We start from the raw sequence: 16,893 nt of genomic DNA, 5'->3' as shown, positions 1-16,893 counted from the left end.
AGTTGCATGTTAGATTACAACTCTTTGCTATAGAGGGGAATTGCTTTTGCTATCCCTGCTTCACCTTAAATTTAAATTTATATCCACTGGTCACTGACTCCTCTGCCACTGCATTCATGATTCTGAACAGTTGATTTTTAAATCTCCAGTTTATCAACCCCAATTTTTCTTTTTACATAACCGAAGTTACATCTCTTTGGTGCCTTTCAAGTAAATTGCTATCCACTCTTTCCAAAGTTTCAGCAACCTTCAAAAAAATGTGGTGTTTGCAACTTAACAAAATGGTGATAAGTAATGAAACTCAGAATAAAATAACATTGTTGCCTCAAATTTTAAAAAAAACTCATTTCTGACCCAAAAACTAATACCTGGTTGAGATAGTGTGAGACAAAACAAATGTGACATTTTACATCAAATAAAATTCAAGTGCGGTCCTGCTTGCAAAACTACTGTAAAAAAAAATCAGGCAATGGAATACATCAACAGTGACTGTTACCCACAGCCTCACCACCCCTATCTTTTCTAGGATGTATGGTTTATGTTCAGTTGATGACACAACCCAGTTCCAAAACTATGACATCATGTAACATTTCTACTTCAACATAGGATGAAAAGAAAAACTACTCCAACAAAATCTATCTGGCTCCAGGAACATCCACAGCACCATTACAGCCAGGTCCTGATGAACTGATGCCCACGTTTCAAGCTGCAATTCATGCAAAGAAAGAGGGTGACAAAATACAGTTGATGACCTTCATCACACTTCAGGATCTTCCCAAACGCTTGCAGCCTGTGCGTAAGTATAGTAACATAGAAAATAGGTGCAGGAGTAGGCCATTCGGCCCTTCGAGCCTGCACCGCCATTCAGTATGATCTTGGCTGATCATCCAACTCAGAACCCTGTACCAGCCTTCTCTCCACACCCCCGATTCCTTTAGTCACAAGGGCCATATCTAACTCCCTCTTAAATACAGCAAATGAACTGGCCTCAACTGTTTCCTGTGGCAGAGAATTCCACAGATTCACCACTCTCTGTGTGAAGAAGTTTTTCCTCATCTCGGTCCTAAAAGGCTTCCTCTTTATCCTTAAACTGTGACCCCTCGTTCTGGACTTCCCTAACTTCGGGAACAATCTTCCTGCATCTAGCCTGTCCAATCCCTTTAGGATTTTATACGTTTCAATAAGATCCCCCCTCAATCTTCTGAATTCCAACGAGTATAAGCCTAGTCGATCCAGTCTTTCATCATATGAAAGTCCTGCCATCCCAGGTATCAATCTGGTGAACTTCCTTTGTACTCCTTCTATGGCAAGAATGTCTTTCCTCAGATTAGGGGACCAAAACTGCACACAATACTCCAGGTGTGGTCTCACCAAGGCCTTGTACAACTGCAGTAGAACCTCCCTGCTCCTCTACTCGAATCCTCTTGCTATAAATGCCAGCATACTATTTGCCTTTTTCACCGCCTGCTGTACCTGCATGCCCACTTTCAATGACTGGTGTACAATGACACCCAGGTCTCGTTGCACCTCCCCTTTTCCTAATCGGCCACCATTCAGATAATAACCTGTTTTCCTGTTTTTGCCACCAAAGCGGATAACCTCACATTTATCCACATTAAATTGCATCTGCCATGAATTTGCCCACTCACCTAACCTATCCAAGTCACTCTGCATCCTCTTAGCATCCTCCTCACAGCTAACACTGCCGCCCAGCTTCGTGTCATCCACAAACTTGGAGATGCTGCATTTAATTCCCTCATCTAAGTCATTAGTATATATTGTAAACAACTGGGGTCCCAGCACTGAGCCTTGCGGTACCCCACTAGTCACTGCCTGCCATTCTGAAAAGGTCCTGTTTATTCCCACTCTTTGCTTCCTGTCTGCCAACCACTTCTCTATCCACATCAATACCATACCCCCAATACCATGTGCTTTAAGTTTGCACACTAATCTCATGTGTGGGACCTTGTCAAAAGCCTTTTGAAAATCCAAATATACCACATCCACTGGTTCTCCCCTATCCACTCTACTAGCCACATCCTCAAAAAATTCTATGAGATTCGTCAGACATGATTTTCCTTTCACAAATCCATGCTGACTATGTCCGATGATTTCACCACTTTCCAAATGTGCTGTTATCACATCTTTGATAACTGAGTCTAGCATTTTCCCCACTACCGATGTCAGGCTTACCGGTCTGTAATTCCCCAGTTTCTCTCTCCCTCCTTTTTTAAAAAGCTGGGTTACATTAGTCACCCTCCAATCCTCAGGAACTAATCCAGAATCTCAAGAGTTTTGAAAAATTATCACTAATGCATCCACTATTTCTTGGGCTACTTCTTTAAGCACTCTGGGATGCAGACCATCTGGCCCTGGGGATTTATCTGCCTTTAATCCCTTCAATTTACCTAACACCACTTCCCTACTAACATGTATTTCCCTCAGTTCCTCCATCTCACTAGACCCTCGGTCCCCTACTATTTCCACAGGATTATATATGTCCTCCTTAGTGAAGACAGAACCAAAGTAGTTATTCAGTTGGTCTGCCATGTCCTTGTTCCCCATGCTCAATTCACCTGTTTCTGTCTGTAAGGGACCTACATTTGTCTTAACCAATCTTTTTCTTTCCACATATCTATAAAAGCTTTTACAGTCAGTTTTTATGTTCTCTGCCAGCTTTCTCTCATAATCTTTTTTCCCTTTCCTAATTAAGCCCTTTGTCCTCCTCCGCTGGACTCTGAATTTCTCCCAGTCCTCAGATGTGCTGCTTTTTCTGGCTAATTTATATGTTTCTTCTTTGGAATTGATACTATCCCTAATTTCCCTTGTCAGCCACGGGTGCACTACCTTCCCTGGTTTATTCTTTTACCAAACTGGGATGAACAATTGTTGTAGTTCATCCATGTGATCTTTAAATGCTTGCCATTGCATATCCACCATTCTAATGATGTAGAATAGTGCTGTAATAAGATATTCTGGTCATCCAGGCAGACTGAATAAACTAACCTTGTTCTCTCTAGAGCAGAGAAGGTGGAGCAGAAGTTTGTTTCTAATGTTCCAAATCCTAAATGGTTTCCATAGAGCAAAGGTCATTGACGTGAATCTTTACCTCTGTTACTCTCTTCAGAACTTGCCTGACCTGGTGAGTATTAACAGAGTTTTTTAAAATTTAGTATTGGGGTTCAAACTTTGTTCAGCTTTCAGAAAATTGTCTGCAGTTCTGGAATCCACATTATATGATGGATTGAAATACATTGCAGTAATTGTAAACATATTTACCATGATGACAAACAAAAGCGTACACTATGGTAATCTGATTTTAAGGTTTTAAAAGTGATCAGCTGACAAAGAAAATGCTTCTACCTACAGGAAGTTCATAAGTTCAGCATATAAATCAAGCATTCAGCAGAATTTTTTTTTAAATTGGAGAGCAGTGGAAATATGGAATTCACCACAACAGCAAGCAGATAAGCAAATAACACAGAAACATTTGAGAAGCCAGATAAGGAAGGATAAGGAAGAACGGGAAAGTAGTATATAATTCTATCATTAAGTAGAAACAGACGGAAGGAAGCTTACATAAAGCCGAAGCTCTATGCTAAATGTGTTGAGATTTCCATTGATATTTCGTATATGCTTGTCAATATTGGTCAGATTCTCTGCCCAGATCCTCCTCCAAACTGAATTTTATGCTGAAGATAACAACTGTTTGGAAGTTTATTTTCATGGCAGTTCTATATTTTTCATATATTTAGATATGCAGCATAGAAAAGGCCCTTTTGGCCTGACAAGCTGTGCTGTTCAGCATCCCATGTATTTAACCCTAACCCAGGATAATTTACAATGACCAATTATTAACTGGGTCTTTGGACTGTGGAAAGAAACTGGATAACCAAAAGGAAACCCACGTGGTCACATGGAAAAAAGCACAAACTCCTAGCAGAGGATGCCAGAATTGAACTCTGAACTCCAACGCCCAAAATGTAATAGCGTTACATATTACATATTTCTCACCCACAAATACTATCTCCGACAGTGCAGCACACATGGTAACAGACAAATCAAAATGGGACTTACACTCAAAATATTCAAGATCAAGCACCACATTACTTATATGGAGCTATAGGTGACATAAATGACCAAAGCTTTGATTCCTCAGGTGTCAACATCTCGGAGGATCTGCCATTGGCCCAACACATTGATACAATCAGGAAGAAGGCATGCCAGTACCCTACTTCAGAAGAAGTTTGATGGGATTTGATATGTTAAGAAAGACTTGCAAATTTTTATATATGTACTGTGGATGAACGACCACAAGATATAGAAGCAGGCCCATCAAGCCTGCTCATGGTTGATTTATTTTCCTTCTCAACTCCATTCTCCTGCCTCCTCCCATCACAGCCTGGTATGATGATTTCAATCCATAGGATCACAAAAGGATGCAAAGTTTTGCAGACAAAGCCAGCTTCATGACACCCACAACCCTCCCCACCCCTGAGGGCATCTTCAGGAAGTGGTACCTCAAGAAAGGTGACAACTATTATTAGGGACCCTTATCTTCTGGGACATGCCATCGAGGAGGAGACACAGGAACCTGAAGACCCACACGCAACAATTTAGAAAAAGCCTTTTCCCTTCTGCATCAGTATTTCTAAACAGTCTATGACCACTATCTCATTACTCTTTTTAATGCACAATTTATTTATTTTCTCATTTATGGTAATTATATAGTGCCTATAAAAACTATTCACCCCCCCCTTGGAGTTTCATATTTTAATAGTTTTACAACATTGAATCACAATGGTTTTAATTTGACTTTTTGACACTGATCAACAGAAAAAGACATTTTCGTGTCAAAGTGAAAACAAATCTCTACAAAGTGATCTAAATTAATTAAAAATTAAAACACAAAATAATTGATTGCATAAATATTCACCCCCTTCTTGTCAGTATTTAGTAGATGCACGTGAGTGAACAGCTCCTTTTAAGTCCAGTCACAAATTCTCAATTGGATTGAGGTCTGGACTCTGACTTGGCCACACCAAGTTTTAAAACCATTCCGGTGTAGCTTTGGCTTTACGCTTGAAGTCATTGTCTTGCTGGAAAACAAATCTTCTCCCAAGTCCCAGTTCTCTTGCAGACTGCATTAGGTTTTCCTCCAGAATTTCTCCGTATTTTGCTTCATTCATTTTACCCTCTACCTTCACCAAGCCTTCCAGGCCTGCTGCAGTGAAGCATCCCCACAGCATGATGCAGCCACCACCATGCTTCACAGTAGGGATTGGTGTGTTTTTGATGAATTGCAGTGTTTGGCTTACGTCAAACATAGCACTTAGTCTGATGGCCAGAAAGCTCAATTTTGGCTTTATCAGATCATAGGACCTTCTTCCAGCTGACTTCAGAGTCTCCTACATGCCTTCTGGCAAACTCTAGCCGAAATGTCATGTGAGTTTTTTTTTAAAAAACAGTGGCTTTCTCTTTGCCACTCTCCCAAAAAGCTGCGACTGGTGAAATACCCAGGGAACAGTTATTGTATGTGCAGTGTCTCCCATCTCAGCCACTGAAGCTTGCAACTCCTCCAGAGTTGTCATAGGTCTCTTGGTGGCCTCCCTCACTAGCCCCCTTCTTGCACTTTCACTCAGTTTTTGAGGACAGCCTGCTCTAGGCAGATTTACGGGTGTGCCATATTCTTTCCACTTCTTGATGATTGACAACTGTACTCCGAGGGATATTCAGTGAAACATAGTAAACCTACAGCACAATACAGGCCCTTTGGCCACAAAGCTGTGCCAAACATCTCCTTACCTTAGAACTACCTAGGCTTACCCATAGCCCTCTATTCTTCTAAGCTCCATGTACCTATCCAGGAGTCTCTTAAAAGACCCTATCGTTTCCGCCTCCGCTACTGCCGCCAGCAGCCCATTCCACGCACTCATTACTCTCTGCATAAAAAACTTATCTCTGTCATTTCCTCTGTACCTCCTTCCAAGCACCTTAAAACTATGCCCTCTCATGCTAGCCATTTCAGTCCTGGGAAAATGCCTCTGACTACCCACATGATCAATGCCTCTCATCATCTTGTACAACTCTATCAGGTCACCCCTCATCCTCCATCACTCCAAGGAGAAAAGGCCGAGTTCACTCAACCTATTCTCATAAGGCATGCTCCCCAATCCAGGCAACATCCTTGTAAATCTCCTCTGCACCCTTCCTATGGTTTCCACATCCTTCCTGTAGTGAGACGACCAGAATTGAGCACAGTACTCCAAGTGGGGTCTGACCAGGGTTCTATATAGCTGCAACATTACCTCTCGGCTTTTAAACTCAATCCCACGGTTGATGAAGGCCAATGCACCGCATGCCTTCTTAACCACAGAGTCAACCTGCGTAGCATCTTTGAGTGTCCTATGGATTCGGACCCCAAGATCCCTCTGATCCTCGACACTGCCAAGAGTTTTACCATTAATGCTATATTCTGCCATGATATTTGACCTACCAAAATGAACCACCTCACACTTGGAAATTTTCTTGTATCCATCTCCTGACTTGTGCTTTCAATGATCTTTTCGCAGAGTTGGTTGGAGTGTTCTTTTGTCTTCATAGTGTAGTTTTTGCCGGGATACTGACTCACCAGCAGTTGGACCTTCAAGATACAGGTGCATTTTTACTACAATCAATTGAAACACCTTAACTGCACACAGGTCTCCAAAAACAGATCTCCATTGAACTAATTATGTGACTTCTAAAACCAATTGGCTGCACCAGTGATGATGTGGTGTGTCATATTTAAAGGGGGGGGGGTAAATGCTCATGCAATCAATTGTTTTGTGTTTTATATTTGTAATTAATTTAGATGACACGGAAGTGTCTTTTTCTGTTGATCAGTGTCAAAAAAAGCCAAATTAAATCCACAGTGATTCGGTGTTGTAAAACAATAAAACATGAAAACTTCCAAGGGGAGAGGAATACTTTTTATAGGCACACTGTACTACTGCCACAAAATAACAAATTTCACTTCATATAAGATAGTGATAATAAACCTGATAACTGATTGTTTCTACTTCATAAGAGGAATGAATTGTTCATACATGCTGTGATATCCTAGTTAGACTTGCCTAGATTCAAATTTCAAAATGCAGTCAAATAAAAGTTGCAGATACATAAACAGGCATCGTAGTTCTAAGAACAAAAGAAAACAGCGGAGTAAGGCACACAAGTCCTCAGACCTGAACCAGCATTCAAAAATATTGTGGCTCCTATTCTATCCCTTCCATTTTCCTCACTCTATCCCAATATCAATGCATCTAAATTTTATTGTACAATATCATTGTATCTAAATTCTATTGTAAAATATCATTGTATCTAAAAGAATCTAAATTTTTATTTTAAAAAAAGCAAAATAGGTAATAAGAATTACAAAGCATTTTGGTGAGAAAGATGACAAAATAAAGGGTAAACCAAATATTCAGAATAAATTCAACTAACTAGAAGGAACAATTATTTTGCTAATTATTAATACAATACAGACATCCCATTTATACTGTAGGACAAATTTCAGTAGAAGAAGGTGTCTCCAAAACATTACTTCTCATTTAATTATATAAATACACAAAAGCAGAAGAAAGTAACTGACAGTCACATGGGATGAAATAATTCATACACAGAAAGCTAACATTGCGTAGTTCTGTATTTTTCCCCTTTGAATATTTTACATCAAAATCACAATCAACAATGACAGATGGGGAATAACAAAGACCAAATTAAATCTTTAAGGACATAACTGTCAATCATTGACAATGGCTCAGAGTCAGCACAACCTCAAAAGTTTTTGATTCTACTGTTGCAAAGACAAACAAATACAATCTAATGGAAATGCAGTCATCTATTATGACTTGGCAGAAAAATAAAAGTTCGAATTAAAAATTAGAATCAAATGTTAATATAACCTTAAATGCCATTGCAGTTGTACGAGGATTATATAAAAAACAGATCTGATGTTTCAAATACATTCAAGAACAAAAACATATTAATTACTCTCAAACAACAGGAATTCTGCAGATGCTGGAAATTCAAGCAACACACATCAAAGTTGCTGGTGAACGCAGCAGGCCAAGCAGCATCTCTAGGAAGAGGTGCAGTCGACGTTTCAGGCCGAGACCCTTCGTCAGGACTAACTGAAGGAAGAGTGAGTAAGGGATTTGAAAGATGGAGGGGGAGGGGAAGATCCAAAATGATAGGAGAAGACAGGACGGGGAGGGATAGAGCCAAGAGCTGGACAGGTGATAGGCAAAAGGGGATACGAGAGGATCATGGGACAGGAGGTCCGGGAAGAAAGACAAGGGGGGGAGGGGGACCCAGAGGATGGGCAAGAGGTATATTCAGAGGGACAGAGGGAGAAAAAGGAGAGTGAGAGAAAGAATATGTGCATAAAAATAAGTAACCGATGGGGTACGAGGGGGAGGTGGGGCCTAGCGGAAGTTAGAGAAGTCGATGTTCATGCCATCAGGTTGGAGGCTACCCAGACGGAATATAAGGTGTTGTTCCTCCAACCTGAGTGTGACTTCATCTTTACAGTAGAGGAGGCCGTGGATAGACATGTCAGAATGGGAATGGGATGTGGAATTAAAATGTGTAGCCACTGGGAGATCCTGCTTTCTCTGGCGGACAGAGCGTAGATGTTCAGCAAAGCGGTCTCCCAGTCTGCGTCGGGTCTCGCCAATATATAGAAGGCCACATCGGGAGCACCGGACGCAGTATATCACCCCAGTCGACTCACAGGTGAAGTGTTGCCTCACCTGGAAGGATTGTTTGGGGCCCTGAATGGTGGTAAGGGAGGAAGTGTAAGGGCATGTGTAGCACTTGTTCCGCTTACACGGATAAGTGCCAGGAGGGAGTTCAGTGGGGAGGGATGGGGGGGACGAATGGACATTCAGGTTGAAATTAGTTATCATTGGTCAGTGATGTTCAAAACTTTTAATAGAAATGTACAGGTTGTGTATCCCTTATCCAAAATGCTTGCGGCTAGAAGGGTTTTGGATTTTGGATTTTGGATTTTTTCTTAACGGATTTTTGAAATATTTGCACCTACATAATCTATATAATGAGATAGCTTGGGGAAGGAACCCAAGTGTTTTACAAACACAAGTGTTTAATGTAAATCCATTTACATTACATATACAGTTTATGTACAGCTGGTGCAAAGCTCAGTTGGAACACACTCTGACGTGATGGAGCTGGGTCCACCACAGACTATTGAAGCTGAAAGAGTGCTACTGGCCGTGTCTATTCCAGGGTTTCAGTGCTGCTGTTGGCTTCGTATCTGCCATTGATTTCAAACCTCCCGCTCCACAGCAATTCCATAGCCTTTCCCCACGGGAGGTGAACGAGGCAGTTTTAAATATATTTTTACTAATTTTCTGCATGAAACAATTATCTTCAATTTTCAGTTTGTTGTGATAGATCCTTGTTTATTTCATGAGCAGCATAACAGTAAGCAGCACATGTTCACTCTGATGCCGACAAATCCAATCTTAATACATGATCGAGATCTTCATTTTTCACTCTTTGCAGTGTTTTTCTATTTTTCACTAACTTCTGTTCATTGTATATGTGAGATCAATTTTCAGAACTGCCTGTGATATGCAGAGACCTGTGCATCATCTGGGAATCTTCCCAGTACCTTGTGGAACTTTCCATTGAGATGTCATGTCAGCGCTCAAATAAAAAAAAATTGGAGCTTTTCAGCTTTTAGAATTTCTGATGGAGTACTATATTGTTCAACAAGAGACAGTTTTCAGATAATAAGAAATAAATAATGCAAAGTCAAACAGATCAAGAAGTTCAAAGGACAACCTACCAAGAAATATCACAAAGCTCACGTCTTAACTTTGTGATACACATCATTAAGTTATCATATCTGGTTTGTGTCCGGAGGGGTGGGGAAATGGGGTGAAGTAAAGAGCTGGGTAGTTGATTGGTGAAAAAATACAGGGCTGGAGAAGGGGAATCTGATAGGAGAGGACAGAAGGCCATGGAAGAAAGAAAAGGAGGAGGAGCACCAGAGGGAGGTGATGAACAGGTAAGGAGATAGGTGAGAGCAGGAAAAGGGAATGGAAAAAGTGAAAAGTGGGGGGGGGGGGGGCATTACCAGAAGTTTGAGAAATTGATGTTCATGCTGCCAGGTTGGAAGCTACGCAGGTGAAATACAAGGTGTTGCTCCTCCAACCTAAGTACAGCCTCATTGTGATAGTAGAGTAGATCATAGACTGACATGTTGGAATGGAATTTAAATGGATGGCACTGGGAGATCCCGCAGAAAGTGTGGTGGGGGGGAGAGAGAGGAGAGATGTGCTTGGTGGGATCCCATTGCATTTGTCCTTGCACACATCTTTCCCTCCCTCCCACTTCCTGTTTTCTGCAAGAATCGCTCCCTACGCGACTCCCTTGTCTATTTGTCCCTCCCCACTGATCCCTCTCCTGGCACTTATCCTTGCAAGTGGAACAAGTGCTACACCTGCTCCTACACATTCTCCCTCACATCCTTCCAGGTGAGGATTATTGCTAAGTCTGTTGGGGTCATCTACTGTATCCAGTGCTCCCAGTGCGTTCTCCTGTATAGCGGTGAGACCCAACATAGATTTGGAGACTGCTTCGCCAAGCACCTACGCTCCATTTGCCAGAAAAAGCAGGATCTCCCAGTGGCCACACGTTTTTTTTCCCTCCAGTCCTGATGAAGTATCTCGGCCCAAAACGGCAATGATACTCTTTTCCATAGATGCTGCCTGATCTGCTGAATTCCTGCAGCATTTTGTGTGTGTTGCTTGGATTTCCAGCATCTGCAGATTTTCTCTTGTTTGTGATTGGACTACATTAACTCAGCAGATTTTTGACATCAGCTTTGTTTCCCTTTGTATTTGGAAATTTTGTGACAAGATTTATGGTCACTTTTGAAACCAATTTCTAATAATAAAAATGTTGAATAATTCTGACACAAATGAGTGTTCACAATTAACAAAACATTAAGATTATTTTTTTCTGTGAACCTGTTTTGAGATCTCAACTTCTCATCATATTTGGATCCAAAAATGTTAAGTCAAAATACTGTGTAAATTTTGAGCAACTATAAATTGTGGATGAATATGATTATTTGGAAGTTCAATACAATTATCACTAAAAGCTCACAAGGAAAGAAAAAAAATCACTCACAAGGATGGGAAAGACAGGCATTCTCACAAAGCAAGGTTAGTTATACTTCAGCTGTGCAAAGCCTTGTCAGAGAACAAGGCATCATCTGGCAGGAATATAAAGGCTTTAAGTGTGCAAATGGAATGTAGTCACCAGATGATACTCAGAGTAAATAAGTTTGAGGACAAATTGCACAAAATTTAATTGAATAAAACAGAAAATGCTGGAAACACACAAGTAGCATCTGTACAAAATTTTACGTCCGAAATTCTGATCTGGGAAAGTGAAATAACACCATTTGACTTGCATGTCTTCACAACATGAAAGACTATGTAGTACTCTTATCATAGCTCTTAAAACATTAACCCCATTTAATTGGAGAATTGTCAATGAGATCTTCAGCATTCACTGACAGGATACTGTCAAATTGATAACAAAATCAATATTCCCTCACATGCAAGAAGAAACCTAAACTTTCCTATCAGCCAAATGCTGCAGTGGAGTACAGAATGGGTGAAGAAATTTAGATAAAATACTCTGCAAACACATTCAGAATTGTGCAAAAGGAATTGTGCAAATTGCAACTGTTGGTTGTTCGGTGGAATGGAGTAATTATATGAGTTTCAGGTAATTATATGTCATTTTAAAAATGTTTATCTAAGTTGTGTTGTTAGATTAAAATATTTTACTATATCTCCACTTAAAACTGACGGAAACAACACTGATTGTGGTCGGAAGCGCGGGCGCAGAGCAGGGTTACATGTGCGTTTAAGAAAACAGGGTTTTAAACTCGCTATACCGACTATCTTGCTGGTAAACATGCAGTCTCTGGTGAATAAAATCGACGATCTCAGAGCTAGGGTGCTGAATCAGAGGGACATTAGGACCTTCCACACTGGATGCAGTGATTCGGATCGATGGGTTTACTATACCATCAGGACAGATCTATAGAGTCTCTCAGAAGCAGAGGTGGAGGGGTATGCCTCCTGATCAACTCTTCTTTGTGCACAAATATATCAGTGCTGCCCCAGTTCTGCTCATCAGACCTTGAATGTCTAGCAGTTAAGTGCCGTCCTTTATACCTACCACGGGAATTCTCTGGTGTCGGTTCCATACAACTTGGTATGGAAATTGTCCTGTCCAAGACAGGAAGAAGCTGCAGAAGATCGTGAACACAGCCCAGCACATCACACAAACCAATCTTCCGTCCTTGGACTCACTTTACACCGCATGCTGTCAGAGCAGTGCTGCAAGGATAATCAAGGACACAACCCACCCAGCCAACACACTTTTCGTCCCTCTTCCCTCCGGGAGAAGGCTCAGGAGCTTGAAGACTCGCACGGTCAGGATTTGGACCAGCTTCTTTCCAACTGTGATAAGACTGCTGAACTGATCCTGACCCGGATCTGGGCCGTACCCTCCAAGTATCCGGACCTGCCTCTTGGCTTTTTTGCACTACCTTACTTTCCCTTTTCTATTTTCTATTTATGATTTATAATTTAAACTCTTAATATTTACTATCGATTTGTACTCAAGGGAGAGCGAAGCGCAGAATCAAATATCGCTGTGATGATTGTACGTTCTAGTATCAATTGTTTGGTGACAATAAAGTATTAAGTCATTTTGGTAGCAGTATACATTCCACCTCAGGCCAATGTCAATCAGGTTTCAGATGATCTGAGCAATGGGATCAACATGCACAAAACAGTGCACTCTAATGCCTTCACCATCGTTTTGGGAGATAGAAGTAAAATCCAATAGCATGAATGGCACCAATACTTCACTACCAGATAAACTCAATGCCTTCTATGCCCACTTTGAAAGGGAGAACACAACTACAGCTGTGAAGATCCCTGCTGCACCTGATGACCCTGTGCTCTCTGTCTCAGTGGCTGATGTTAGGCTGTCTTTAAAGAGAGTGAATCTTTGCAAGGCAGAAGGTCCATATAGAGTACCTGGTAAGGCTCTGAAAACCTGTGCCAACCAACTAGCGGGAGTATTCAAGGGCATTTTCAACCTCTCACTGCTACGGGCGCAAGTCCCCACTTGCTTCAAAAAGCCAACAATCATACCAGTGCCTAAGAAGAATAATGTAAGCCACATAAATGATTATCACCCGGTAGCACTCACATCGACAGTGATGAATGCTTTGAGAGGTTGGTCATGACTAGACTGAACCCCTGCCTCAGCAAGGACCTGGACCCACTATACTTTGCCTATTGCCACAATAGGTCAACAACAGACACAATCTCAATGGCTCTCCACACGGCTTTTGACCACTTGGACAACACAAATACCTACGTCAGGATGTTGTTCATCGACTATAGCTCAGCATTTAATACCATCAGTCCCACAATCCTGATTGAGAAGTTGCAGAACCTGGGCCTTTGTACCGCCCTCTGCAATTCGATCCTCAACTTCTTAACCGGAAGACCACAATCTGTGCAGATTGGTGATAACATATCCTCTTCACTGACGAAAAACACTGGTGCACCTCAGGGGTGTGTGCTTAGCCCACTGCTCTACTCTCTATATACACATGACTGTGTTGTTAGGCATAGCTCAAATACCATCTACAATACAACCACTGTTGGTAGAATCTCAGATGGTGACGAGAGGGCGTACAGGAGTGAGATATACCAACTAGTGGAGTGGTGCTGCGGCAACAACCTGGCACTCAATGTCAGTAAGACGAAAGAGCTGATTGTGAACGTCAGGAAGGGTAAGACGAAGGACCACATACCAATCCTCATCGAGGGATCAGAAGTGGAGAGAGTGAGCAGTTTCAAGATACTGGGTGTCAAGATCTCTGAGGATCTAACCTGGTCCCAACATATCGATGTAGTTATAAAGAAAGCAAGACAGAGGCTATACTACATTAGTAGTTTGAAGAGATTTGGTATGTCAACAAATACACTCAAAAACTTCTATAGATGCACTGTGGAGAGCATTCTGACAGGCTGTATTACTGTCTGGAATGGGGGGGTGCTACTGCACAGGACCTAAAGAAGCTGCAGAGTTTGTAAATTTAGTCGGTTCCATCTTGGATACTAGCCTACAAAGTACCCAGAACATCTTCAAGGAGTGGTGTCTCAGAAAAGCAGCGTCCATTATTAAGGACCTCCAGCACCCAGCGCATGCCCTTTTCTCACTGTTACAATCAGGTAGGAGATATAGAAGCCTGAAGGCACACACTCAGCGATTCAGAAACAGCTTCTTCCCCTCTGCCATTCTATTCCTAAACGGACACTGTATCCTTGGACACTACCTCACTTTATAAAAAAAAATACAATATTTCTGATATTTGCACATTTTTAAATCTATTCAATATACATATACTGTAATTGTTTTACTTATTTATTATTGTTGTTTTTATTTTATTCTTTTTTCTCTTCTCTATTATGTACTGCATTGAACTGCTGCTGCTAAGTTAACAAATTTCACTTCACATGCTGGTGATAATAAACTTGATTCTGATTCTTGGTTTTTAATTAATTGTTTTATAGAGTTTGTGTTTCTTCAGGGCTTAGAGTTTTTTTAAAACACATGTCCCTTTTTATCTTTTATTATTTTTGGTGTTGAGTGTTAAATCAGTCAACCATCATTTATCTTCTCCCTTTTCTAGATTTGTTCAAATTGCACTCACCCTTCAATGTACTCATCCTGACTTGTATCTTGTGGAAAGTGGAAAGGCCTTAAAGGTGTCAAAAGCTGACACCCTAAAAAGTGAGCCAGTTATCAGAGAATATCCAGCCCATGTTTGTAGTCACAGTAATGATATGGCAAGTCCAGTTGAGGTTCTGGTCATATGGCCCCAAGGATGTCAGTGGTAAGGGACTTGATGTTGGTAAAGGTATTATGATTATGAAGACACGTAGTCCTCTTTTATTGTCATTTAGTAATGCATGCATTAAGAAATGATGCATTATGAATGTTAAAAGTTGGTGACAATATTTGCTTAAGATGGTTAGTGTTTGATTTTTTTTTGATGAAGTAAATTTCTTTTGATGGAAATTGGTTTCAGTAATAGAAGTATCTGCTGTGTACATACATCTACTGATGCTTCTGGGCACATCTTCAGTGATGTTCCTGGAATCATCAGGTGTTTCGGGTCTTTCAACATCAAACAACCTCCTCCAGGTGACCCAGCCGGGGCTGATCAGACCCCAGCTTGTGTCCAGATGGCTAGCTACTTATGACTCCATGGCTCCCCCCTTTTAAGCCACAGCCATCTTGAGGCCCTCTCTGCCGCATCGGTGGTACTGCGGATGGCTCTCCTCTTCCTCTCTCCCTTGATGCCCAAAATGCTGAAGGCTCTAACTAAGGAACAGGCTGCGAATCCCCTACAACCAACCTCCTGCTGACAGTTGCTGACCAGCCCTGCATACTTGGAGAGCTTCCTTTCAAAGGCCTCTTCCAAGCTATCTTCCCATGGGACTGTCAGCTCCAGCAGCACCACTTGCTTAGTGGACTCAGACACTAGGACATAGTCTGGTCGCAGGGTGGTGGCTGCGATATGGTTGGGGAACTTCAGCTGCCCTTCGAGATCCACTAACGGCTGCCAGTCCCTTGCAGAGGTCAGGATGCCTGCAGATGTTCTTTTGGTGGGTATTGGCTGCTCCCCAGCTCTGACAAAGGCAATGGTCTGCTTGGAGGGTTGGGACCACTTCGTCCACTCAATTCCTGCACTGACGGCTTCAGCGATGGTCTTCAGGACCTGATCATGCCTCCACCTGTACCGTCCCTCACCAAGTGCCCTTGCGCAGCCGCTGAGGATGTGCTTCAGGGTTCTGTATAACTGCCTAAAACCATTCATGACCTGAAATATCAACATTTCAGATTTTGGTCTGAGCCATTATTGCAAGCTATTTCACTGCAGAGTGTGCACGCAGTCCTATGCTGCTTTTTTTTTTTTTTTACCAGGCCTTCACTTCATTTTTAAGACCTCTCAACATGCCCTTTGGCAGTTATTACTTAACCAGGACTTTCCTGTGGCTTCATTGTAATGCTAGCAGAACAGACTTTGTCACAAGATTATAGAAGGTGATGGTGATTGTGCTAATGTTGATGGTCCACAGCACCTTTCAGCTGCCCAATTTTGAGCAACGAGTTCAGCACACGATAGACCTAAGCATATAAATAAGGAGACATGGAAGCACAGCAGTTAGCATGACGTTATTACAGCTGGGGGCGTCGGAGTTCAGAGTTCATTTCTGATGTCCTCTGTAAGGAGTACGTATGTCCTTTCCACAACCGCCAGGTGCTCTAGTTTTCGTCCACAGTCCAAAAACATACTGATTATTCGGTTAATAGGTTATTGTAGGGTTAAATAGGTGCGTTGTTGGGCATTGCTACTGATGGGCCGGAAAGGCCTGCTCTGCACTGTAACTCTAAAATAAGTAAAGATCCTTACAGTAAAAATACAAACATACTGTATTATCACAAGGAGAAAATGGTGCTAATATGCCCAATAGGTTCAAAGTCAATTTGGTTTACCTTTTGTGTTGGTTTACTGTTTGCCAAACACTTTGTCTGGCAGTAATGACTTTCAAGATGGATCTGTGGAATGTCTATCAAGCCATTTTGCTGATGGATGTCACAGTTCTCCCGCAACCAGGCCTGGCAACTTACAGCTCCTCCAAATGGAACAATATTTATTTAAACAGATGATATAGGATGGCAGTTGGTAATCAGGTAATGGGAAATATA

The 16,893-nt window shown here is 41.6% G+C and overlaps 1 protein-coding gene across 6 annotated transcripts in view; it reads right to left on the bottom strand.

Moving 5' to 3' along the window:
• The window catches only part of LOC140199383 (double-stranded RNA-specific editase 1-like), a 340,274-nt gene that overhangs the window by 175,884 nt on the left and 147,497 nt on the right, over positions 1 to 16,893 (bottom strand). Inside the window, exon 1 of one of the 6 annotated variants that reach the window (XM_072261380.1) lies at positions 3,007 to 3,129. The exons of the other annotated variants lie outside the window; for them this stretch is intronic. The gene's annotated coding sequence lies outside the window, so the exon portion shown is untranslated. Of the gene's footprint in view, positions 1 to 3,006; positions 3,130 to 16,893 lie in introns of those variants that run through there. 6 annotated transcript variants of the gene reach the window in all.

This window comes from Mobula birostris, chromosome 6, assembly GCF_030028105.1.
Source record: "Mobula birostris isolate sMobBir1 chromosome 6, sMobBir1.hap1, whole genome shotgun sequence".
Classification (NCBI taxonomy): Eukaryota; Metazoa; Chordata; class Chondrichthyes; order Myliobatiformes; family Myliobatidae; genus Mobula; species Mobula birostris.
The sequence above is the reverse complement of the archived record's forward strand: the minus strand, read 5'-3'. Positions and strand labels throughout refer to the sequence as shown.